The sequence below is a fragment of the Talpa occidentalis genome, unplaced genomic scaffold (genome assembly GCF_014898055.3).
Source record: "Talpa occidentalis isolate TD23 unplaced genomic scaffold, MPIMG_talOcc4v2.1 talOcc4.11, whole genome shotgun sequence".
NCBI classification, from domain to species: Eukaryota; Metazoa; Chordata; class Mammalia; order Eulipotyphla; family Talpidae; genus Talpa; species Talpa occidentalis.
Genome location: NW_023601104.1, coordinates 86,595,670 through 86,623,553, shown reverse-complemented (window position 1 = coordinate 86,623,553; position 27,884 = coordinate 86,595,670). Strand labels below are relative to the sequence as shown.

The following is a 27,884-nucleotide window of genomic DNA, read 5'->3' as shown; positions in this document are numbered from 1 at the left end:
ATAAAGTGAGGTTTAGAATCCTCACAATGAGAATTTCAACAGAGGGTTGACCAAGTGACACTTGAAAATTCATTAACCTCTGGGTTGCCATTTCAGAAAAAATCTTCCTCAGCATCCCTTACACACATAAATTGGAGAGGACTTTTGGCAGATAGGATAGGAGTCATATAAAAATTTGTTTGGGGTCAATCCTCTAATCCACATTCATGAGCCCAAGGCATCTAGAGAGATATCAGACACCCTTTGAGATGGCAACTCTCAAGCAGTTTGCAACCTAGCTGGGGAGTTAAAGAAACAGTAGAACACACAGAAAAATTGGGAATAACTGCCTGCTGCAGAACACAGCAAAAATGCTGTGCCAGTTTAGCATCAGAGAGCCCTTCAAGGGGGGCAATCATCAGGCATCAGGCAGGTTTCTTGGACTGAAGGACATCCTTGTTCTGGACCACTCGCGAGGAGGGTAAAGACAGCCGTGGGACAGAGCATCATCAGCTTCAGTGAAGATTAAGAATCACTGTTTTTGATTAAGAACTTGCTTCTAGGTAAGTTTGGGCCAGAGGAGTAGTTCTCCTATCTGAGGCCCACAGAGCTGACCAGCTACACTCACTAACAGGCTCCACTCTTGATGACCGAGCTCCAGGCCACACTCGCGGTCACCCTGAGATTGTGAGTTCTGCAACCAAGGTTAGTCACATTTATGCAAACCTGTCGTGCTTGCTGTTATAACAATGATTTTTTATTTAACTTCATATAAATATTCAAATATAAGGATGAAAAGAAAGAAAATTATTGTTTCTATGAGAACAAGGAGGAATTGAATGTTTTATAAAGATGATTTCACAAAGGAGAGCCACTTTAAAAATTAGATGTTGATGACTATAAAACATTGAGAGGGAAATATAAAATTCTAAACAGATTCTGTTCTCAGATTGTGTCAGAGACATCTTTAAATTTGCACCTCTTTAAATAAACTAAAATTTGGATAATGAAAAAGGAAAGAACTTGCTTTTAAGGTAGTGGAAAGGTCGATCTGATGAAAACTGAGGTGTCCACAGAGAGTTGATGAACCAATGAGAAGAGTTAGGTGGTAAATGGGAAGGTGCTGGAAGTTGATGAGCAGCCAATGACTGAAGAAATATACATCAGGAAGATTAACTTTCCTGTACTGAGCAGGAACTGGTGATGGAAGCTATCGGTCAGAATAGGACCTCAGTGTGTCCCACCGTCAGAGGCCAGCATCATCAGGAACTAGTGCTGGGTTCTCTATACTGGGCTACCTAGGGTGTGAGTGTACAGGTAGGAGAAGATAGTATCAGTGGTGTCTGGCAACGTACAGTTGGTGCAGGGGTGACAGGGACATCAACTGTTACTTCAATGGCAGTAGATAGTAAGGGCATTAAGAGACCACTGAGGACTTGAGCAGTAAGTGATCAGGATCTGTGCCTTAAATTGGGAGGGAGGACTCTGAGCAAAAGGGCAGAGGAGCAAAGGTTTTCTAGGAAGGGGAAGCAGGAATGGCATGTCTAGTTGACAGTGAGTTATGGTCTGTTTGTTGTAGAGCAACCCCGATACAAAACGGGGTGCCTGACTGTGGGCCCTCATCCACGCGCTTAAAAGGACTTATCAATGCTCTACTGCAGGCACACGTGAAAGGTTAATAAAGGTTTATTTACAAGGGAAGGGGAAATGAGGAAATGTACAGCTCAGGGAGAAAAGTGGGAGACAAAGTTTTAAATGAGTCCTACCCGATTCGCCAATCAGGAATCCCAAATGGCACTCTGAGAGCTGGCTGCAAGCCAGGAGCCGTGAAGCCAGGAGGCGAGCGACAGTGAGCCCCCTCAAGGCCCACGTGTTTGGTTTTTATATCCAACCTGGCTGCCCAACTCCATCCTCAGGTCCCAGCCACCCTCCCTTTGGTGGTGATGGGATTTGTCTTTCCCAATGTCTTGATGGCTTTAGTCTGGAGTGGGGGTGGGGTCCATAAAGCCTGTATGGGATTAGGTCAGAACATCATTTCTCCCTAACATGTTTATCTGAGGAGGATGGGAGTGGAGTTGAGTGCACTGGGAAAGGAGGGGCTGGGAAAGACAGCTATGTAGTACCTACAAAGTAGATAGCCTCATAGGTCTTTTGAGCAGATAAATGATTTTAGGAAAGTTAATTTAAATATTATGTATAAGATGGTTTAAGAGACAATCTAGAAATAAGACAACGTGTTCAATCTCCTTTCTTCTTAATCTAAAACTCCGCTATTCAATTCCAAAAAGGACTCATTAGACATAATATAACTACTGAAATTTGGCTTATCCAAATTGAGTTGTTATTTAAATATAAATAACAATTTCAAGTACAAAATGTGTAAAACATCAATTTAACAATTTTATATTGATTACATCTTAAATAATATTTTGGGTATACTGAGTTAAATAAATATATTGTTAAAATTAATTTCACCCATATCTTTTTTCTAATGAAGCAACTAGAAAATTTACAATAACACATATGTGGCTAGCACTATATTTCTGTTGGATAGCACTGCTCAAAATAGCCATTTTTAAAATCAAATTCTTATTTTGTAGGGTAATTTTCACCCAATACAGAATTTGAGGTTAACTTCTTTTTTCCTTCAGTATTTTGTCTTTCAGTCTCTATTGTCTATGATGAGGAACTGGTTGTAATCTTATATCCCTATTATAGCCTATCATTTTCCCTCTAACTGCTTTCAAGATTTTCTGTTAGCTTTGGTTTTCATAATTGACTATGGCAAATCTAGATGTGTTTCCTTAGAACTTATCTGACTTGAAATTCAGGTAATATCTTGAATCTGTCCTTTTCCACTAAATTTGGAAAATTCAGGAGCTATTTCTTCAAATATGTTTCTCTGTCTCTTTATCTCTTATTGGTATATCTTCAGATTCAGCAGTTCATTCTTCTGTCATCCTCATTTTCCTATTAACTCAGTTATTCAATTTTTCCATTCTATAATTTTCTTTTTCTTTTTTAATAGTTTGTATTTCTTGGCAGCGAGACCCTGTATATTCATTCATTACAACAATATTTTCCTTTAATTCTTTTAACAGTTTTATAATAGCTGCTTTATTTGCCAAATCCAACATCTGAAACATTTTCTTATCCATTTCTATTGACTTGTTTTTTGTTTTTTTGTTTGTTTGCTTGCTTTGCTTATGTGCAACATTTTTCTATTTGCATACCTCATGATTCATTGAAGGTGGACTAGATTTGGTCTTCCTCTGATGAGAGGTGACTTTTGCCATAAGTCAGAATGCCTGTTAGCCTTGATTGCGTGGAGGTATAGCCTTCCACTTTGCTGGATGGATTTATGAAAAGTCATGAATATTCCTACGTCCCTTTAACTCGTGCTGGGGTCAACTTCCAAACTCAATCTCAGTACTGGCACTAGCACTGGGCCCTAGGTTTTGTTTGAGTGAGTTTAAATAAAATAGGCCTCACTCTAGCACCGGGTTGGAAAACTTCAGTCATAACCCAAGCCTGGCCCACTACCCTCCTTTTTGGAAATAAAGTTACATTATAACAAAACCACAGCTGTTCATTTATATATAATCTATGGTTGGTTTTGCTCTACAATAGCAGAGTTGAGTAGTTGCCACAGAAATTGTATGGCTCAAGGGGCCTGAAATAATTACTATATAACTCTTCATTACAAAATGCATTAGCAACATGATCCTTAGCACTTAGACAGATTTGTTGTATCTTTTCTGGATGCTTGGGAAGTTAATAGGGTGCTAAGGAGGTCTTTCCAGTGTGGCTGGTATCTCTGTCCCATTCTCAACCCTAGAGCTGCCACTTTTGGTAAATTTCTTCTGGTTTCAGTCTGTAAATGTACACTCTACTCCAGTCAAGGATTCCCTGGATACACGCAGTCACTTCTACTTCCCCCTTTACCAAACAACTCTCTCCTCTCAAGTGCTCTGCAGGTTCTAGCTGCTTCAATTGCCCTGAACTCTGATCTCTGTTTCCTCAGCTCAGCAGGACTGCTGTGCTTGGCTTAGATTCCAAGCTAACCCTCTTGGAGTTGGGAGACTCTCCCTTGGAGCAAAGCCATCACAATCGCTGGGCTCACCTCATGAGATTTCCTTCTCTCAGAATCAGAATATTGTGCTTTCTGTTGAACAATAACTGAAAATTATTTCTAGCTTACTGTTTACAGTAACTATTTCTGTTTACTGTAGAAGGACTAGTTTGTTGCCAATTTTAGACAGAATTAAATGTCCTCCCCTCAAATATTTCTTTAAATATTTAAAAATGAGCTTTTGTAGACCTAGATAGACACCTACTTTGGAAATTTCTGCATCTACTTTTTGGCTTTAAGTCTACTAACAGATGCTATCCAGTCATCAAGGGTCTATGAAGAAATATCTTAAGTGAGATCCCAGTACTCATTCCAAACCCCAAAGTGAAACCTCAGCTTTTTTCTGATCAAGGACAATCATCTGAAGGTGGAAAGGAAAAATGGGAAATGCTCAAAGTTTACGCATTTTTTTGGAACTATTTTCCAAAGCAAGACATTCAACCAACTTACTGAGCCTTCAAGTATGTGCTCAGAATTGTGCGTAATAGCCAAGCCTGGTTTCATACTCCAAGACTCTGTGTCAGAGGGATATAGAAATCACAAAAAGTATAATTGAAAGTTAGAGTAACTGTGCTACTTGCTTCCTAAGTTCTCAGAATAAACAGAAGCCTGGAAGGCTTGGCTACCCTATAAAAAAGACTTAAAATCAGATTAAGGACTTGGAACACTGCTTCTTTTCCTTCTTCTCTCAAATGCTTTCCTTTATGAGGAAATAAAATGCTAGTTAACAAACACATATAGAGTTCACAGGAGAAAATACACACACATTTTAATTAACAAGTGCCTTGATGCTTTAAAAGAGAAAAGGTGAGTGGTCCTGATTGTTTGCTCTTCCTATCTTTTTACCATTTTTTTCCTTCTTTCATTTAAATATTTCATTCTTTAAAAATAAAAAGAGATCAATCAGGATTCTTCCATTAGGAACTGCTGAATAGAATAACACCTGAGCCTCAAGTCAAATATATGTAAGAAAGTACTATGAGGGCCTCCCTGGTGGCGCAGGGGTTAAAGACAGTGCTATCAAGCTATTGCCAGCCACTGCAGCATGAGTTCGATCCCTGGCTGGCCAGGGAGCAACCCTCATGGCACAGCAGACCTCTCCTGCCTTGCCCGCTGCTCCCCTCAGCAGTATATTTCAGCAGATCTGCCTGTTCTGCTTCCCACTCTGTCTCTGGTAAATTCTCTCGCCCCCTGCATCTCTGGCTTACTCCCCAGTTCTTGTATGCATAGATAAATAAATCTTTAAAAAAAAAAGAAAGTACTCTGAAAGGAACATGTGTCAGCACAAGGGGCTATGGTGATGGTTCAAGGGTGAGCTGGTGGTGAGAATGTTATGGGGAATACACAATGATGTAAAAGATATAAATTATAAAATATATAAAAACTATAAATATATTAAATACATAAAAAATAAAAGGAACATGTGTCATATTTCACATAGTCAGTATCTAACCATGATCCTCCAAAAACTAACTCCTCCTATTTCTCTCTCAATCTTATACATCATAATCCCTTTTTCCTAGATGTCTGTCTTTGCCCCCTCTAGTCACAGTATTTGTATGTGTTTATTTAAAAATAAATACAAATGAATATATGTATACATAATATATGCATATCCCAAGGTTAGAATTACACGTATTCTATTGCGTGACTTTACTTCAAAAATTAACAATCCCAATGGCTGTGCCATCCAACAACTCTATTTGAAGTCATGGATCTAAGTCACATGGCTTGAAAAACAGGCTGCCTCTGATCCTGGGTGTGTTCCTGAGGCAGAGACCCTGAAGAGCACATACCTAAACAGGGCATCACATTTAGTCAATGACCCTGATAGGTGGTCAAGTTTTAAAGTTTGCAGAACACTTCCCAGTACTGTGAGCTCTTAGGAGGTACTGGTTTACTCCATCTTCACACTCAGCTCAGCTCACTTCAGGTTCAAATCTGGAATAGCAATACTAGTATTCTGCCTGTAAGAAAGTAGGGCGGGGGCCTCCCCAGTGGCTGCTCCCTGGCCACCGAGGAGGGTCCCACATGGTGCGCAGACCTCTCCTGCGGCCCGCTGCTCCCCTCAGCAGTGTACTTCAGTCCTTCTGCCTGCTCTGCTCCCTGCTCTGGCTCTGGTGAATTCTCTCACTCTCCCGTGCTTCTGACTGTACCCACTGCTTGTATAAATAAGTAAATAAATAAATCTTAAAAAAAAAAAAAGAAAGTAGGGAGTTGGTAGGTAATTTCTTGTCATCACTACTTCAGAGCCATGTTTCTGTATATACTTTGGGTGTTCCATCGTGAGATGGCCAGATTCCTTGGAGTCAACAGGGGTTTTATGGGTCCCATTTGTGGCCAAATTTCTTGGGTATAACCCTCAGAATCCATGAGGAAATAAAGCTTAATAAAATATTATATTTCACTGAAGTTTAAATGCCACAGATTATAAAATTCATCTAATTTCAGAGATTATAAATTATGTTAAAATAAATATATATGTATACATATATTTTTTAGAATCAAAGACATGCACTCTGATTTTTATACCAAATACCAAAAATTATAGTTAGTACATATTTCCAGAATGCAAAGAACTTCATGGACTATTTCATTTTTACAATAACTGAGATAAGCAGGGCAGATATTATCTCTCACATGCTGGAGAAGGGAACTGGTTCAGAGAAGTTGCTTGACTAGTCTAAGAACACACAGATAAACATGACAGAGTTGGGGCCTCCCTGGTGGCACAAAGGGTTAAGATGCAGCACTATGAAGCAATCTGCAGCTACTGCAGCACGAGTTTAATCCCCAGCCAGGGAAGTGACCCACAAGGCACAGCAGACCTCTCCTGTCCCACACGGTGCTCCTCTCAACAGTGTATTTCAGTCAATCTGCCTGTTCTGCTCCCTACTCTGTCTCTGGTGAGTCCTCTCATCTTCCACACCTCTGGCCTGTACCCCAGTTCTTAAATGCATAAATAAATATATCTTTAAAAAAAAAAACATGACAGAGTTGGGGCAGAATCACAAGTCTCCTGACTTTAAATTCCACTTAACACTACACCATTCTGCCTTCCAGAAAACAGGCACAACAATATCTTAGCTGTATCTCCAATATCCATATCCTCCCATCATCCAGCACCAGAGGATGGGTCATCATTGGTTGAGACAATCACAGTAATTACTACCCCAAACTGGAGGCCCAGTTTTCCTGGTCTCCTTTGTACCTAGGAGTGCTCACTTGAGCAAGTCCTGGCCAAAGAAGTGTTACTGAAGTTATTGTGGGGAATAAAGTTCTGAGAAATGTTTTTTGTCTTTGTTTTGTTTTACAAACAAATGAAGTGATAGATTTCCAATGAAGTGATAGATTTTCCTCATGTAGCCCTCATCCTTCCACTTTCTCTTTGTTCCTGTCTTGGGTATGGTCAAGATAGACGGAGCTATGATAACCGTATTGACATGCAATGGAATATTAATATGATAATCATACTACACAAGAAGGAACGTTTAAGAGAATCATAAGAGCTATTGGCCCTGATGTCATGGAGCCACTGATCCAGTATCAATAATCATTCATACCCATATTTATTGTTAAATGGAGGAAAGTTTGTTTAAAAAAAAACTTATCAGTTTTCTGATGCATGTAGGCAATTGCCATTCCTACTGATATGGTTAAACTATATAAGCAGAAGTGTATGACGACCTCCAAACCCTGGTGTTACTTCCATTACATTGATCACGTTACATTGTATGACAAAAGGAACTTTGCTGTGCAATTGTGGTTATTAATCAATTGACCTTAAAATAGGTGACACTCCAGGCAAGCCTATATACTACATAGTATACATGCTATGTAGCCTACTATATATACTATATATATATATATACTATATATACTAAATGATTTCACTTATACGAGGTACACAGAGCAGTCAAATTCATTGAGAAGGAAAGCAGAATGAATGGTGGTTGGCAGGGGCTGGGGGAAGGGAAAATGGGTCAGAATCTGCATTTTGAAAGATGAAAAAAGTTCTAAAGATGAATGGTGGTAATGGTTGCACTATAATATGAATGTCCTAATGTCCCTGAACATTACACTTAAAATGGCTATGACAGTAAATTTTATATATGAATATAATGTATATATTTTAACACAACTAAAAACTTCTCTCTCAAAAAATGACCATTCGAACTAAAATGATGCAAGGCAATCTTCATAATCAAAGGGGAAAATATACCTGTTTTGTGACTTTTAAACCTTTTTGTCCAAACAGGGAAATTTAAAAATGATAAAACTAACAACTTATTCTGCTGTAATTTAAATTATTAGACATTAAAAATTAAAGTTGTTTATTTCTGGTTAGGGAAAAAAGAGGATAACGGGCAGGATCATGATGGTGTAATGAGGGAAAGGAGATTTGTATCAAGATGTGTCTTTTTTTTAATATTTATTTATTTATGCATACAAGAGCTTGGGTACCGACCAGAGATGTGGGGGGTGAGAGGATTCACCAGAGACAGACCGGGGAGCAGTACAGGCAGATGTACTGAAATACACTGCCAAGGGGAGCAGTGGGTGAGGCAGGAGAGGTCTGCTGCACCATGTGGGTCACCTCCCTGGCCAGGGATCGAACTGGTCCTGCAGTGGCTGCAGATAGCTTCATAGTAATGCGTCCTAAACCCCTGCGCTACCAGGGAGGCCTTTGTATCGAGATATATCTTGGACACAGGCACTAAGGACATACTGATGTAGGTCACATTTAAGGCAGCTAAGGCTGGAAAGAGACTCTGGTTGTGGATTGGGTGGATGATACTGCCATTGTCTGGGGTTGAGGGAAGAGTCAGAATTTTCAGATTAAATATTTATTTTTAAACACAACAAATTTGGTATGCGTAGACCTCCAAGAGAGATTTCAATAAGCTACTTGGAGAGGTGAGTCTAAAAGTGAAGGCCAGAGAGACAAATTAGGAGGTGATCATCACACGAAATGGCTCAGGAGGTTCAGGGAGACATCACAGCAAGGGAACAGGCCGTGCTCTCAGATGCCTTGGCCACATGGAGGCAGCGCTGTGAAGTGCCAGTCAAGTCCTTGGAGCCAGACAGCCAAAAGGACAGAAAAGAGGAAGAAGCCCAAGTCCCGGAGGCTGCCAAGCTCTGCCCTTCAGAAATAGGAAAAGAGTTTGGAAGGCAGCTTTTCCCCATGAGAGTCTGTGAATTCCAGATTTCACACCAAAATGAAAATGCTGCTAATGATCACAGTTAACACAGGCGCAAATATTCTTGGTGATAACTGTGAGCATGGAGGAGCAGATACCATGCATGTTATAACAAGAGCAGGAATTTCCTGAAAGCACAGGCAACTTTACAGTTCTGAATAATTATTAAATGAGACAGTGTGTTTGAGAGTGCTCTGTGGCCTGCAGAGAATTATTCAAAGAGGTCTTAATTATTGTCAATCAAGTAGCAGAATGTGGAAAGGGATAAGGATCTGAGAGCCAAGTCAGGTGCTGAGGAGACTTCCCAAGGGTACCAGTCATTCTCCGTGGCTGGTGGGGGAGGCAAAGGCAGCGGAGAAACAGCTGGAGTGGCTTTCCTTTTATTAACAAGGATGCTCCCAGGCCTGCTGCCTGCCTCCCCCACCTGGCCCCAGGCACTATTTATGCGTGGGCTCACTTTGGTCATCCCATAACTGGGGCACAGCACCTTCTTTGTGATGCACATTACCTTCTGAGGTCAGTACTGTTTGTAATGTCACCATGTCATAGATGACACAAACTGAAGCCAGAGAGTTTAATGAAAATACTCATGGACAGTGAGCTAGTAAATGGTAGTGCTGCTAGCATTCCAGCTCCAAATCATCCAGACTTCAGAGGCTGTGCTCAGCAATTCACTGACTCCTTCATTCAGCCAGCCAACGAGGATCAAGCACTACAATGTGCCAAGCCCTGACTCTGTTTTATATGTTAGGGATGGAGAAATAAATAACACAGAATCCAGAAAGGCCTATTAGCCAATGGTGTCATACTCATGCAGGACTTCAAATATTATTGAAAATGAAAGCACAACTTAGAGTCATAGAAATACATCAAAAGATTGAGAGATGTGCTCCTACAACTTTAAATTCATATCCCATTACCAAACAACTCAGCGCAGCATTCTATGAATATTAAACTGACTCCTACAGTCACCTTGTGTGTAGCAAATCACATTACATTGCAGGCTTCTATGTGTATAACTATACAAGTAAACATTAAAGGTTTTAATTTGGTTAAATGCAAATGTATTAAAAAGGTCATCATATTTCCTAGCCTTGTCTCGGGACTTTCAGTCTCTAATATATGGGAAACCCCAGAAAAAAGGAACTTAGATCTCTCTTTACCATCTCTAAGACACCCTAAACTAGAACATCACAGATTACTTTGGAGGATGGCCAAAGGTCACAGAGAGGAAGGTGAGGAAGCCCAGGAGGCTTCCTGGAAGAGGCTATATCTAACCTGGATCTTAGGAAGATGAATAGATACTGATTCAGAGCACCAGCTGGCAGTCAGGCAGACTGAGTCTCTCACTGTTACCTGCAATCACAAGAATGTCTCTAAAACACTCTAATCCTAAACTTCATCTAATGGTTTCAGAGATTTCTGTGAAGATTGGACATTTTCCTTGGATTGGACATTGGATGTGGCATGTAAGATTTTTAGCATGTGAATAGTAAGTGTTCCTTTATTGTTATCTATTAGCATTATTATTTACTAATGAAGAATTCGGAGGAGTTAGCTGGTGAAGAGACAAGGCAAGAACTTGCTGATTTCATGCCTGTGGTCACAGCATTCGGGAAGTGAAAGTGGAAGAAAGTGGGAGATCTTCGAAATTAGGAGGAAAAAAAAGGAAATAGAGGTGGTGTGAGCTTCAGCCTGAGATACGAAACGGCCTGACCAAGTGGACATGAGGTAACAGTTGGCCTCCAAATGTCTTGTGAGAGGAGGTGTCAGAGGCAGGGACACCGCATTGGACAACCTCGGGGCTCCTGTGCATAGCCAGCTATGTGGGCAGCTTCCGTGGTGTGTACATGGCACAGTCTGCGCCACCGAGGGCAGTACCTGCCTGGACAGCTGCCCCATGAGTCCTGAACTTTGGACTCGGCTGCTTAGGGACCAGTCATGATGTCCCCTGCTGGGTGTCCAAATCCTCTAGAAACAGGGGTAGCAAGGGTAGCAATCTCTCTGGGTCATATGGAAACCATATCTAAAGGAGTCCAGTCATGACAAGTGACTGTGAGATTTTTCAAGTTATCAGTACAGCTGCAGGAACATGGAATCTTCATCTTAGAAGACCCTGTCAATACTCCCCAGACCAAGAATAATAGGATTAGAAGAAAATAGCACTCTAGGCCATAGATCTTAAACTTAGTGGGTAGCTTTACCACAAAGTTAGCTCAGTGCAGATTTGTCTAGAAAAACAGAGCATTATTCCCTCAGGTAGATGACAAAGAGAAAAACTATCTCCCCATACTTTCTTCTTGCACAGAAATGAAATTCTCTTCCTGGGTTGATTGCCAGCTCCCCTCAACTCTTTCCCTGCCACCAGTGTTCAGCAGCCTGGCTTCCCCAAAGCCCTCAGCCCCACCCTACCCCACTGTACCGAGATGCACACTCCTGGGAGGCACCATCTCCAACGCAACTGAAGAGTGTCCCCTCATCTGAATGCTGTTCCTGAACTGAACCATCAATCCACAGCCCTGCCACAGCACAGGGCTCACCCCCAACCCCCACCCACTCCTTAGAAAAAGCAGGAAAATGTCCAATGTTCTGGAAAAAACCTCCACTGGGAAAAAGGATAGTAAACACCTGTAGATATACATAGGCATCCTTGGGCTTACCCATCCTTTGACAAAATGAAAGAATCAATAATTGTAAACAGAAATTCAGCCTGGCTGACTGGGAGAAGGTAGCTGAGCTGAGGGCAGATGAGGTCCCTTAAATATCTAAGGAAATTAGGTGCATGGAATTAATTGGGAGTGGGGGTGGAAAATGAGTTTTAATTTGGGATCTATTGAGATTCAAGGATTGTGAAACAAGAAGGTGGATGTAGAAATGCAGTTTTAGGGCTAAGAGAAAAATCAGGGACAAAAGTTAGATTTTAGAGTCCTGCAGAAAAAGATATGTGAAGCCTAGGGAATAAATAAGTTTCCAATAGAGGGTATCAAATCCTAATAGGTAAAGTAGACAGAAGAAGATGGTTATCTCTTGCAGCATGCCTACATACAGGGGGTGCAGAGGGGCAGGGAGTATGGGAAAGAAAAAGGGTAGAGAAAATCATAAGAACAGAGAAAAATCAGAGGCTTCAAGAATGGGTCATGAAGGTGAAAGAGAATTTTCAAGAAAGAAGGTTCCTCTAGTGTAAAAGCTGTGCAGACATTATGGAGGTCCTGGATGATCGCTGCTGACCCTCAGAAGAGTTAACTGGAGTGCTAGGTTCTTGAGGGATGTCCATGTCCTTTCTCACAGTATACCCAAAGCTCGTGGGTAGGTACGAAGAAGGAAAGCAACTAGCATTTGCGAACCAGAGTAAAGCAGCTATACTGGAAAGCTGACTACAAGGAATTAGTTATAAACCATGATTCAGTTTAAAGTTTTATGAATGCTAATGCAACTTTGTAAAAGAACCAGAAAATGACCAGCACACCTCATGTTAATCCTGATTATACTTTTCCATTCACCTGGCACGAACTGAAACTCACCTCTGTGAGGAGCAATTGGCTATTTCCTGGAATCTCCTCTGTGCCAAATTCCCTAAATAACCATAGTTAAATTGCAAGACCTTTCTGCTTTTGTTTTCACAAATTTATGATGAGGTTGATAAAAATTTCTTTTCAGAACCTAAAAATATCTGGAAGATGGGAAGTAGATTTAACTAGTCTCAAACCCTATGTGTTTTTCACACATACTCAAAAAAAAGAAAAAATAAACAAAAACAAACCCTAGCAGGTAAATGCTTCTTTCATGGAGAATTTTATCATGACTTCCCACATGTTTAGCAAGAGTAAAATTGGGCCAGAGATATATCAAGACCACACCTATTAAAAATCCAATAAAATATCTAAGACTAAAAAATCTCATTTTCAATTTGTTTTCTGTCAACTCTATCATTCTTATGGCTGTTATCCAAAGAGGAAGAAGTAAGTGCAGGAGAGGATATAGAGAGAAGGGAACCCTTATACATTCTTGGTGGGAAAGTAAATTGATGCTGCCATCATAGAAAGCTTTATAGAAATCCCTCAAAAAATTAAAAATAGAAATTCCATATACTCCAGTTATGCTACTTCTAGGTACTTAATCAAAAGATACAAAAATATGATTTTGAACAGCACCCCTATGCCCACTGCAGCAGTATTTACAAAGACCAAATACTCAAACAACCCAAGTGCCCAGTGACTGACAAATAAATAAAAAAAGATAAGGTATATACACACAATGGAATACTATTCAACTATAGAAAAGATGAAATCCAGCCATTTACAATAACATAGATGGGCCTAGAGGGTATTATGCTAAGTGAAGTAAGTCAGAGAAAGACAAACACCATATGATTTCAACTCATGTGGAATACAGAGAAAACAATTAGACAAACAGATGAACTAAATAAACCAAAAATAAATACCCTCCAATTGTAATCATTTTTTTAAATAAATATCACCGGGCTGAAAGAGCAATTAGATGTTACTGGAGGGAATGGGAGAATGGGTAAACCAGGACAAAGGAGACACCTGTATGATGAAGGATAGAACTGAATTTTTAGTGGAGAACTTCAGGTAGTATATACATACACACACTTGTCAATTTTCAATGATGCACACCTGAAATGTATATAATGTTAAAACACAGTATTACTCCCATAAGAAATAGCACGCTCTCATTCTCAAACTGTACTTTAAAAATAGAATGATAGCTATAGCAAGTATCTTCCAGAACTTATTTTGAAAGTTCTAAGCTGAGGACCTTAGACACATTATTTCATCCAGTCTTTTACAACAGATCCTAAGGTGCTATGACCTAAGGTGCTATTGCTAATGCCTATTTTCCAGATGAGGCAACTGAGAAATCCCAGTAGTGGTATTAGGTGACAGGATGGTAGAGCCTGGCAAAGCAGGTCACCATGGCAACCCAGAAACAGGTGGGGTTAAGAGAACCCAAGGTGGTGCCTAAGAGAGGGCCAACACAGGAAGGTCATGCCTTGAGTCAATGGAGGTGTGCAATCCCTCATAGGCAGAAAACAGATGAGATGATATAATAGGTCTTTCTGGACTCTCTTATTTGTGTTCATTAAGCTTCTGCGGTTTGCTAGAATTCTGTCGCAGGATATCACCTGTTCATGTATTCAGGTCTTCATTTACTTACTAAACATCTATTGAACATCTATTGCTAGGTGTTTCTAGTGAAATTCTGGGGATAAAGAGAGAACCAACATACAGATCCTACCTTGGGGAGGAAGAAAGGCAATAAACAACAGAATACAGGCTGGCAGGTCAAACCCACAAGAACCCAGTAGCACCAGGAGCTTATGGAAGGGTGGCACCCAGCTATCTTGGGGGGTAGTGGAGAATAATTAAGGAAGGTGATATCTAGAAAGGGCTGGAAGAATAAATAGAAATTAGTTGAGGGTAGTGGAAAAGGACACTGTAAACCGCAGTACAGCATGCTCTAAGAACAAAGCAGGACAATACAACATGGTTAATTAGAGGGTGCTGTTTGACTTAGTCATGTTTAAATGGCTGTGTCAACATGCAAAACTACTGTTGTTACAAAAAGTATGTGCACAACAGAGATCCCTGACTCTTACATCCATCCCCAGACCTCTCTTCTAACTAATCCCATTCCTGAACATCACTCCTCACTGACCGCAACCTCTGAGAATGCATCAGAGATGGGGTCATAGAGCACTGGAAATAGCAGTAAGGCATAATATGAGGGGAAGACAAGGTTAAGAAATGAGGTTCAAGTTCAGGAATGGCCTGAGATTAGGGTTAATGTTAGAAACTGGGCAAAAAGCAAGGCTAAAGAGATCAGAGCTAAAGTGTGGAGGTCTGTTTTATACATGACTTATACCCTCAAATTATAATCACTTTTTAAAAGGCCCTGACTCCAAACAGCTGTAGTAAAATGTAATATATCCATACAAAATCTAGGAGGTGAATGAAAGCATATTGTGGTAGCTCAGCTTGACTGAAGAATGAGCCAGAAGAGTAGAGCAGGAGACCAGAGTAATTAGGAGTTGAGTTAGATGGGGCCTGGAGGACATGCCAAGGTCGGGCTTTGTCAGAAAACTATGGAGTTCAATTAGATAATGGTAAGTGAGGAAATAACCTGATTCAATTATATTGTAGAAAGATAATTCTGGAAGCACTGAAGAAGACAGTCTGGAAGGTGGGAAGACCAGTGAGTAATTATAGTCCTCATTAAGATATGAGGGGTAAAGAGAAGGTATATTTTCCATGGGCTATTTAAATGTAAGATCATGAAGACATAGGGATAAAGTCTCTTAAGGCTCATGTAGATTGCAAAGGATCAGAAAAAGATCTTTGGAAAACCAGGTATATTATTTGTGCCAGACTCTAAGACAATGACTTCAAGATGAAGAATATTTGAGAGGTGGCAGGGATGTGATGAGTTCTGCCTTGGATCCAGTGAGTTTGATGGGCCTGTGGGACAAACACAGGAGATGTTAAATAGAAAGGTCAAGAGTTCAGAAGAAAAGAGAGTGTTGATAATTCAGTTGAAAGGTCACTGAAGCCAGGGTTTTGGATTAGGTCACCAGAAAGAACATATGAGAAGAAACAAGAACCCATGGTGGGACCCTGGAATGAACATTTACAGGTTGGGCACAGGACAAAGAGCCACTTTTGAGTTCATTATAAATGTCTTGTCATCAATGTGGAGGTCTGGGGCAAATTCAACCTTCCATTGCAGGGAAAGGCAACTGGTTCTCTGAGAGCCAGAAGATCAGAGTTCTTTGTGCTCATTCCAAGTACTGAAGTCTTCAGGTAACAGGCAGGTAAAGGATCTTTTCATAGGCTCAAGGATGTGTAAGAGACAGAGTGACAGAATGAGAGAAAGAAAGAGAGAGACAGACAGACACAGACAGTAGAGGTTTCTGGGCTTTCAGCTTTCTAGCACTCAAAGAAATGAAACCTTCCTCACCATTCTGCAGCATTTGCTTCTCTGCATGAACTTAGGTTTTGTTTTTCTTTTTGAAGAACTTTTTATTTATGCATACAAGACCTGGGGCATAGGCCAGAGGTGCAGGGGGTGAGAGGATTCACCAGTGACAGGGTGGGGAGCAGAACAGGTAGACTGAGTGAAATACACTGCTGAGGGTGTCACTGGGTGAGACAGGAGAGGTCTGCTGCACCATGTGGGTCAGCTCCCTGGCTGGGGATCAAACTCATGCTGCAGTGGCTGCTGATGGATTCATAGTGCTGAGACTTAACCCCTTGCACCACCAGGGAGGTCTGAACCTAAGGTGTTTTACACACTTATTTCAATACTTGCACATCATACACATTTTATCCATCAGGAAGAGCTCTCCCGTTAGGGCCAAAGCCAAGATACACAACTCAAACTTCCCGGTCTCCTGTAGAACTGGTTTTTAATCCTTTTTAAAAAACAGTATGGATCTCTGGATCTCTCTGAGATATAATTTAAGCCAGAGACCCTCATTTCTGGGAAAATACAGTGCAACATTATATACATTTTAGGGGCTTCACAGATGCCAGACCCAACATCTATCCACAAATCCCAGAAGGCTCCCCAGATTCCCTCTCCACCCAAGGACAACTGATCCAGCTCACATCATTTTCAGGGCTTTCAAAACAAAACAAAATCATTCCAGAGGAGCACAGCAAAAGGAAGCCAGGCCCTGTGGTTTCTACTGACCCTGAACTGATAATTCCTTACTTCCGTTTTCAGTAATGCAGAGGATATCGCCTTCCCTTTTCTACGAATCCCTCCCCTCCCTCTTCCCCCAACAAAACACACAGAGGCATAAAACTAAAACAACCCAGCCAAGCACTGACACTTAGGCCGATGAAGTGGGTCCTCTGGGCAGCAGCTGCCGGGGGCCTGGACTGATAGTGACAAGCTATCCTCGAGAAGCAGGCCCCTCACAAACAAGCAACAGCCTGAGTCTGCAGCTGCTGACTGAAAGCAGGGGCCCGTGGGTGTCTCCAACTGCCAGGGACAGCAGCGAGGCCTGGGGACACACTGGGTGGGCACAGCACAGTGGGGGAGTGCTGAGGGCTGGCTCTACCTAGGAAGAGCAGGACCTTGGGCTTTGATAGGTGACCTGCACCACTGGCACCTGAGCCCTTTAATAGCTTGCCAATTCAGAGAGCAGATATGTTCACAAGTGTCACCACTGGGGCAAAATAATCCTCAGGTTATAAGATGCATGCAACTCAGCACTTTTAAGTGGTGACAATCCACTCATCTCCAAACTCTCAGTGTACTTCCTTCTTTTAAATTTATTTTTTCTAATATATAGATACATTTTCATTATAAAGAACACTCTCACTAATAATACTTTCAAAATATAGAAAAGTCTAACCGATGGTATACTCCTGAAATGATTTCATTTATAAAAATCACTTTCCTGTAAATGCTCCCTTAGTTTCCCAGGGACACATCTATTGTTTAAGGGTAAGGCATTCCTTTTAGGGGGGCAGGGCTGTCACTACAGACAAATGGGACAGGAGGATGCTTTGACCTTGTGAGTCCCTCATGGCTATGGATTATTTATCGTATTGTTTTTTCCAACTTAATGGAAAATTCCCACAACCTGTGCTTATTCTCTTTACTTTCTCCACCTGAAAGGCCAGAAAGAAAAATGTAATTACTGGAAGTTCTTTCCTATTAATTTTTCTGCTTTGGTATTTCTAATGTTTTCTTTCAGTCTTCACACCACCCACCTCCATCTGGAGTCTTCTCAAAAATTCTAGTAGGGGTTTAAAAACCAACCACACTGTTACATAGATTTGGTCCTGCCACCACTAACAGTAGTATTTCTTTTGGTAGAAGTCATTGACAGTTACTCTTGCAAAACAGAAAAGCCACAAATTCAAAGCACAAAAACCACAAATGCACACACAGCAGACACACTAACTGAGAATGGAGAGGCAACTCTTCAGAATTTGGTTCTCTGCATTTCTGGTTTCTTATTGAGCTTTGAGAACGAGACTTTGTAGTCTACGGCCATACCACCCTGAATGCTCCCAATCTCGTCTGATCTCGGAAGCTAAGCAGGGTCGGGCCTGGTTAGTACTTGGATGGGAGAATGAGACTTTTAAAATAAGATTCAGAATCATATTATCTGCTGCTAACATCAAGTGTCTTAGATGCATTTTTCAACCATGTAGAAAACTAGCTTTTAAATAGTAATTGAGGATCAGCTAGTCTATTTGAACAGAGAACCTTCTCACACCTTCCTTCCTTCACCTGTCTCAGTGGTAAAGAACACATATAAGGTCAGTGTAGAAAATACCGCAGCACTGTCGCTGCCTGAGACATCCGTGTTTCCTATGGTTTAGTCTTTAGGTCTCCGAAAGTGTCTGCATCTGTGATTCATGCGCCAATTGCCACACACAGACCAGACTTCGTCTTTGGATGCAGTGTTTCAGTGACAGGGGAAGCATAAGTGGGTGACGTGTGTAGAGTTTACTGCACCCTCTCTTTTGACCTCTTGTATTTTTAATAAAAGGAAATGGGGGCAGGGGAAAGTAGTTGAGGGGTTAAATGGAGATGTGGTTTTCAGTTAAGGGAAAATTCAAAGGGCTTTAAAAAATGTATGAGCTGTCACGGCTTCTCACTTCTAACATTTTGGCATGAACAGTGAGAATTTAACAGTGATAAAGTGATTAACAACTTTGGAGCATTAATATAACTGCATTCAGTGAGCCCTTAAAATTAGGATGGGCATTTTTACCACCAGTTCCCACCTCAAGATAAGGAAACTGAGTCTCAGAGAATAAGTAGCTTCCCCAAGGGCACAAGCTAAGAAGAACCTAGTCGTTGCTGCTTCTCAAGTCCAAGCCTTATAGAGCTCAAATGACAAATGAGCCAAAGGGAAGGCAGCACCAAACAGGTCTACCCTTCCTTTTACACTAGCCAAACAAAGAAAAGAATAAACTAGAAAACTAGACTTGGCTTGACTTTTCCACAGGAGATGGAATGTTCCCTGGTTTAGCTCTAAGTCCCTTTTTGGTCCCGATCTACTTTTCTTTCCTTTATGATGTCAGTAACTAGGAAACCCTCCTTCTAGCCCTCACCTCTCTTCTGAGTCCACTGATGGACTCATTGTTTAGCAGGCCTCTCCAGCTTAGCAAATGCAACACTGAACTACCCTCCCTCCCCTAAAGGGATTCCCACCCAGATGAAGACAACTCCCTCCATCTTTCCTGGTTAAAAACACCAAGTTATCTTTAACATCTCTCTCTTTACAATGTTACACTCATGTTCATTGTACAAAAAAGCAGTTAACAAATGCATCTCTCATGATTTGGGAGGCAAGCTCCATTTATGCACACGATAAGATTTCTTTTGTCTGTACTTCATGACAAGCACCTTTGCTAGCTAAGTCTCTCAGCACTGCCACCTGCACAAATGATATTCCTCAACCTCTGTATATGATACACTACTTGATAACCACTGTGTAACCCTTCTGATCTCCCAGACAGGATCTCAAGGTGTTTTAACACCCACTGAACTCATGTCTCATGCAATCCTCCTAAGAATCCTATGAGGGAGCTAACATGACTACCCCCTTTAGAGTACAAAAGTGGAGGCACAGAGAGACTGCATCACCTGCCCAAGACCACACAATTCAAATCCAGGCAGCCTGGCTCGAGTCTGTGTTCTGTCCATGAGACGTATTTACCCCCTCTAAGTGGTAAATGAAACTACACTCTTCTTTGGCTTTCTTAAGGCCAGGGCCCACCTTGGCCAACTGCCAGGACATATTCTCTGTCCGCCACCAAAATAGGCAACCAAATGACAGGGGATCAGAGTCCCTGATCCCGTGTGCACTATGCCGTGACAAGTCCCATAACCCAGCTGAGTCTAACACATGACAGCAAATAACTGACTCCTCAGAACTGCCTCCCCAAGGCCAGCTCAGGGCTCAAGAGCTGCCATCCAACCCCCAGTAGAGCCCCAGAATGCTGAAGCCCCAGGAGGGTGAAGGATGGCACAGCTGGAGGAGCTACTGCAGGGGGTACCACCCACTGTGCCAATTAGGCTGATGGTGAGGAGGAAGAGACAGGGACAAGAAGAGGAGTGTGTTTGCCAGCCCCACTGATGGTGTGAAGTGAGAGAGCAAGCAAGGGGCAGTGCCCCCCTCCTGGAGGCTGGGGCTGGAGCTGGATGGTGCACAGAGACCCTGGAACTTCTCTGCACTTTTCCTTTTGTTTCCAGATACTATAAGGCACAGCTTTTAGAGCAAAGAGATTGAAGGAGGCGGTTCTCAGTCAAACTATACCAGACTTTGATAAATTGCTTCAGCTCAGCTTGCTTGCCTCCTCTGTATAAAGAGATAGCACTCCAATTACATGAGGTCATGTGGTGTCAACTGCTGGTAGTTTAGAGGACCAGGGCATAGAAAAACTCAACAAATGACAGCTATTCATAGTGATTTTGATAATTTCAGAACAAACGTTTTTCACACCCTTCAAATGTTGAGACTAAAGTGGAAGGAAATGGGCCTCCCTGGTGGTACAAGGGGTTGAGCACCACACCATGAGGCAGTCCAAGGCCTCTGCAGCACAAATTCGATCCCCAGCCTGCCGTGGAGCAACCCACATGGCGCAGCAGACCTCTCCTGACTTACCTGCTGCTCCCCTCAGCAGTGTATTTCAGTCAGTCTGCCTGTTCTGTTCCCCACTCTGTCTCTGGTGAATCCTCTCACCCTCCACACCTCTGGCCTGTGCCCCAGCTCTTGTGTGCACAAATAAATAAATCTTTTTAAAAATAAAATAAAAATAAAGTGGAGGGAAATTTCAGAACAAAGATTGCTACAGAAAAAAAAAAATACTTTGGCCAGGACAGGAAAACACACAAGCAAAACTGTATTTTTGTTTTATTGCTGGGCTCACACAATGGACACCATTTAAACAATGGGTAACTGAATAAGCTCATCATCTATGCATCTGTCCAACTTATCCACTTAACCTTGACATTATAACTTTTCTCTTTTAAAACACAAGCGAGCAAAGACAAATTCAGTTTCTAAAACAAAAAGAGAAATAAAATGTTTTTGTTTGAACATATTTCTTTTTTTTTTTTAAAGCAATTTGCTACCTTCAGAAGGCAGCCAGTGGAGTGATTCCATAAAGTATTAAGGAGCTGTTGTCTCCTTTTCAAAGTTCAGGCAGATTGAAAGGCACTGATGCCTTGTTGTACTAGTTGGCGTGCAAAGTGCTGAGAAGGCTGTTTCACTCAGATGGTGTGTTTGCACAGACCCTCAACCCTAGCATGCACTTCCTTCAATGAGCCAAGGTTAAACCTGGATGAGAAGGGCAACCCCAAATTAAAATTAACGAGGACCATTGGGGATTACAGTTGAAGGCCTCCACGGGATAAAACAGAAGATGAAGAAAATCGTAACCAGACATCAGGGGCGCCGAGCTCCTAGTGCCACCATCCCCATGGAAGCAACTTAAGCAGCACCACCAACTGCCAGTGGGATCATAGAACAGATGAGCACCAGGCGATTCCTGCATGACTGTAAATCAGTCACGTGACCTTCCCCAGGGTCATTTTGCAAGTGGAGAGAGACCAACCGCCTGCCAATGTGACCCAGTTTATGATAGGATTAAATTTGATTTTATTTATAAAGAGGTTTGATATCCTTAGCTGCAAAGTGCTTGCCTATTAATAAAACAAGCACATTAAGAAGGTCGAATTAGAGTCCAGTGTTACTCATTTTGCTACGAATCACCCAATGGCTTCATTTGTTAGGAGATGATGCAATATTGTTGGAATATTGGATTAGATGGTCAGATGGCAGTCAAGAAAGGAAGATTTTAAGATGCAATCAAGCTCAGTCTTCCCTCTCCTCGCCTTCATTCAAGGTACCAAGTCAGTCACAGGCCTGAACAAGCCAGCGCTGGCCCTCAGAGCCACAGCTCACTTAGGTCCACTCCCTAAACCTGATGCTTCCCCAAACTCTTACTTCGTCCTTCCATCCAGAGCAACTGTCCTTCCAGGAGCTTCACAGCCCGGCACAACCTTAGAAGGATTATTTATTTCTGAATTCACAGTCCCTTTGACTATCTGCCTATAGTTGGCCTTGCTGCTACTTAACTATAATTTTACATAAATAACACTGCCCTCCCCTCTCTTTCTCACTGAAAGGTTGTATTGGAAGACCAAGCATTGTATTCTTCTGAATTCCTCTTAACATCTTCCTTGGAGCCTTGCACACAAAAGATGCTCAATGCTATGTGCATGAAGTCACTTTCCAAAGATTTTACTGAGCCATTAGCAATCTGCAAAGTGCCTTCACCCTTATTGGTATGAGTACCATAAAGAACACTGACCACTTCTTGCTTGTGAGTGAGGACACCTCAGAGCACTGGTCCAGTTAGTATGGGGTCTATTGTTGTGGCAGGTTCTACTACACCATGATCAAAAAATTCAAGGGACTTTGGGTTTTTAATCCTGTTTTTCTATTATCTGTCTGCAGAGTTTTGGACAGCTTTTTTCTTAATGATCACATTTCAGAAAGACATTAGAAACATATGTTATGAAATTGCTAGAGAAAAAAATGATAGCATTTCTTCAGTACAAACATAGAGGATACTCTTTATCGAATGAATGGATACATACATTTACAAAATATCAAACTGGGCCTCCCCGGTGGCACAGCAGTTGAGCACTGGGTTGGGAAGTGCCCGCAGCCTCTGCAGCACCGCTTCGATCCCCAGCTGCTCCCCGGCCACCGGCCACCGGAGGAGGGTCCCACATGGTGCGCAGACCTCTCCTGCCGCCCACTGCTCCCCTCAGCAGTGTACTTCGGTCCTTCTGCCTGTTCTGCTCCCTGCTCTGGCCCTGGTGAATTCTCTCACCCTCCCGTGCTTCTGACTGTACCCAGTGCTTGCATAAATAAATAAATAAATAGATAGATAGATAAATAAATAAATCTTTAAAAAAAAAAATCAAACTGCTGGGTAAACACTATCTAAAAGGGAGTAACAGTTTCCAGTGAATACTTTCAACACTTTACATTCCCTCCATAGTTCTCACTCATGTCTATGGTTTTATTTGTGCCATCTTTTGAAACTTTGCATCGCATTTTCTGGAGACCTGAGATTGAAGGAATTATGGTAGTTCATTGTAGAGTTAACCAAGAAAAGTGGTAGTAAGCCAAGCTGGCTGTAGGAGGGCAAACAGCTGGCTTCCCAAGGTCACCCGGAGAGAGAAATAGACAGAACTAACCAATGGAGTTGGCCTGGGGCATCCTGGACAGAGATTATGGGGTTCTAAGCTTTCCTATGCACCGCTGGGGAGGGGAACATAGAATCCTAGGGAATTGTCCTGTCTCAAAAAGCACACCTTTTAGGTATAATTTGTTTGTCAAATCTTAATGACAAAATGGGTCGTTTTTAATAACACTTCATTTTATAGCTTGGGCCCACATACACATAGCACTTCCTATTTTATACAAAACTTGTATACTTTGTATCTCTAGTATATTTTGTCTACACTGCCAATGGACCATTTTATATTCACTCCACCTTAAAACAAATGCTGTAACCTGCTAGCCATCAATCAAAATGTTGCCTGTATTTCCTGCATCATACAGTGTCTTAAGCAGGCGTGTCACTGACCCTGGGAGGGTTTCAAACTTTTCACATATCCAGGACTGAGAAAAATAAGTGAAAAGAAAACAAACCCTCATTATGTTTTACTTCTTTGTCATGTTGTACATGCCAACATATTTTCTTCTAAACGTCCATTCTTGGAACCTTCTCTTATTACAGGAGTGGTGGTGAGTCACAGTTAAGGGAACTGTTGGACTTGCTCCACCCATTAGGACAAGCCAAACCATGGACAATCTTGGATTCTCAGGGGGTTATTTATTGGGGGGGGCAGAGAGGATGAATTTGATCACAATTAATATGATCATTGGGTACAGATGTTTATTCATGAAGGTGATCTCAAAGTAAAGCAAGCAATTTCTTGGTCTGACGGTATTAAAATTCAGCCAAGTGTCCACCCAGAGGGCAAACCCAGTTCCACAAGAAATTAAAAGTGGGTGACCAGAGTGTGATGGGTCAAGATTGGAATACATTGACAGGCTTGAATGAGAGATCTGGAGCCAGACAAAAGGGTGTGTGCTCAATGACAGGATGGGGAGTCTGGGCAGAATTACAAAGGGAAGGGATAAAGCGGCACTTGTGTGCTTCTTGCTTCTCTGAATCCCAGCTTTTTCATTTCCTTACAATGAGAATTGCATTTGCAATTTAATATAAACCCAGACACTCAGTCACTCTTACAAAACCCACTGCTCATAGCCAGAATTACTCTTCAGCAGAACTGTCACATGGAGAATGCTGGGACACTCCAGAATTTTTCCTCCTCCCATAAGATCCTTTATCCAGATCTTTCTCTAACCATGTTTTAGCTGCTTCCTTTAGTTTGGGGTTTTCTTTTTTTTTTTTAATTATTTTCCAATTTTCTGACTGCTTTTTTTTTTTTAAGATTTATTTTATTTTTATTTATTTATTTATACAAGCACTGGGTACAGTCAGAAGCGCGGGAGGGTGAGAGAATTCACCAGAGCCAGAGCGGGGAGCAGAGCAGGCAGAAGGACCGAAGTACACTGCTGAGGGGAGCAGCGGGCGGCAGGAGAGGTCTGCACGCCATGTGGGACCCTCCTCCGGTGGCCGGGGAGCAGCCGGGGATCGAACCGGCGCTGCAGAGGCTGCGGGCAGTTTCGCAACCCAGCGCTCAACCGCTGTGCCACCGGGGAGGCCCTAGTTTGGGGTTTTCAAAGTGTGATCTTTGAATCAGCAACATCACCATTACCTGAGCACTTCCCAAATGCTGGTTCCCAGGCCCGCCCAGCCCCCACTAATGCAGGTGGGGAGAGAAATGTGTGTTTTCTGAAGCCCTCCAGATGATTCTGAAGCACACTAAAGGTCTGAGAGCTGTTGCTTTAGATGATATTATAAAATAATGACTTTAAGATGAGAGCATATGTATTTTAGGAGAAGACTTGTAAAAAAGACAAGTCACTAAGTGCCACATGAATCATTTCCCAGTAGTGTAATCACAAGTCAACTCTTCCTCAACTCATGATAGGCTTACATCCTGATATATCCACCCGAAGCTGAAAATATCATAAGTGGAACATGTATTTAATAACACAACCTACTGGGGGGCCTCCCTGGTGGCACAGGGATTAAAGAGACAGTGCTAACAAGCTATCTCCAGCCACTGCAGCACCAGTTTGATCCCCCAGCCAGCCAGGGAGCTGACCCACTTGGCGCAGCAGACCTCTCCTGTCTTGCCCTCTGCTCCCCTCAGCAGTGTATTTCAGTGGATCTGCGTGTTCTGCTCCCCACTCTCTCTGGTGAATCCTCTTACCCCCTGCACCTCTGCCTTATACCCCAGTTCTATACATAAATAAATATTTCAAAAAAACCCACAACCTACTGAACATCAGAGCTTAGGCTAGCCACCTAGCTTGAATGTGCTCAGAACATATACATTAGCCTCCAGATGGGCAAAATCATCTAAACAAAGGCTATTTAATAACTGTTGAACACTGATGTAATTTATTGTATACTCTACTAAATAGGGAAAAGAATCTGCCAACTGTCGGTTGTTTACCCTTGTGACAGCAGGTTGACTGAGGGCAGCCAATGCCCAGAATCACTAGAGAATAGTGTTCACATTTCACTAGCAGAGGAATATATCAAAATTCAAAGTATGGGTTCTAATGGCTGTGTATTACTTTTGCACCTCTGTAAAGTTGAAAAATCATTAAGTCAAGCCACAGTAAGTCAAGGACCATGTATAAAAATAAGAGATTTGAGGTTGCTATATATTCAGGCCCTCATCCTCTTGTCTTAGACTCACTGATCTCAATCTTCTGTCATGTCGCCACTAGAAGTATGTGCTCAGCCTGAAAATCTGATCATGTCAAACTCCAGCTTAAAATCTTCCCCGTGGCAGTTCCACATCCACAGGATAAAGTTCTAAACCCCTATCACCAGACCTAGGGCCCTTCACTGTCTGCCTCTGGTGAACTCCCCAGGCTGGTTCTGCCTGCACTTTGCTTCCCCCTGGATCATAGCTCACTGTCTTCAGGAAGCTTAAACTTCTCTACACTGGTGACATCAGACTTGGCCGTGCAACTTCTCTTGGCTAACAGCAAGAGTGTTCAGGTTATGTCTGCTACTTCTAAGGAGATGTTAAATGCCGTAGGTTTTATTCTGTTTTCCTGTTTTCCTTCCCCAGTAAATGAGATCAGTACTGTCACAGAAAGAGGCTGGTTGTAAGCTTCAGTGGGTCCAAGAATGAAGGCGGATACGGAGCAAAACCAAAAGAGACCTACACTGGACCGTAGCAGCCCAGAGAATGAAACCTTGGTGGTGAATGTTAGCTATTGAGACTTGGGGGTTACTTGTGATTTAGTCTAAGCTGATAATTACAGTGCAATCTCACCCCTATAAGCATAAGAGACTTGCTCATCATTCTAAACTCAAATCAAGTGTTATTCCCTCGATCAGTTCTTTTTCCTTTGCCAGGTACAGCTGATCACTCTCAACTTTGGAGAGTATCTGGAATCTACAGACCAGTCACTATGTCGCTGGAACTGCGCGAGGGGCTCTCCATTCATAGTCCCATCCTCAGAACAACTCTTAAAGAGAAAAACAACGAGGCTTCATTTTTCAGAATAGGGAGACTTTGGCACAGAAAAGTGAAGCAACTTGTCCGAATTTCCCAGTCATTAGTCATAGAGCCAGAGCTCTCACCAGGTGCGGGTCTGGCTGGGGAAACCAGCAATCTTTGCCCTGCCCCCACCCCATGCTGTCTCCTCTTCCAGCAGCAAGCTTCCAGATCTCCCATTCTGGAGGGGAGTCAAGTCTCCTTATCAGCAACTGAAAGGGATTTGAAGATTTGCATCTGCAAGTGGGCTGCTTACCCCTTGAAAAGATAATCAATTTCTCTAAGTGGATACGTTTTATTGGAAGGCTCCCTGGCAAAAGCACTGGAAACGCTAGGAGAACTGGGGTCTTTTTGTGCTCAGGTCACAGTCTATGGGGTAAGTGTGGTGCAATAAGACAGGCAAGATTGCACTGACATCGCCCTAGAGAACCTCTGGGAAGGTTCCTGCATCTGTCACGGGGTAGAAGACCAGTGGCAGAGGGTTCAGAACTCCAAGCAAGCAGGCTCCACACTGACTTTTAGGCTTTAACACAAAAGTGAATGCGCTCAAATGATTATCTGACTCCTCAGATTAAACCAGGAAAGAAAAGTGATCCGGTGGCAAAGAACCAAACCAGAACACCCAGATCAGACAGGGAACAAACACCTGAAGTGACAACTCCAAATTCACGGTTCTATGAGCCACTAGCACGTTGCTGGATGATTAGGGGTTTTGTTTGTGTTTCTTTTTCTTTGTCTGCCTTTTCTTTTTTTAAAAAAAAAAAAACCTGTTTTTTATGGCAATACTACAAAGCAAAAGAATCTTTAAATACCACCCCTCCCCCCATCAGCCACACTAATGAAAG

General features: G+C 42.1%; 1 protein-coding gene and 1 long non-coding RNA gene across 2 annotated transcripts in view; one reads left to right on the top strand and one right to left on the bottom strand.

Annotated features, from left to right (window-relative positions):
* Positions 1 to 27,884, bottom strand: part of STON2 (stonin 2) — a 137,925-nt gene that overhangs the window by 108,635 nt on the left and 1,406 nt on the right. The window lies entirely within an intron of this gene.
* Positions 43 to 27,884, top strand: LOC119239308 (uncharacterized). Its single transcript, XR_005123804.2, has 4 exons — positions 43 to 542; positions 10,729 to 10,804; positions 15,477 to 15,528; positions 26,898 to 27,884. It is a non-coding gene; the product is annotated as an uncharacterized LOC119239308 (long non-coding RNA).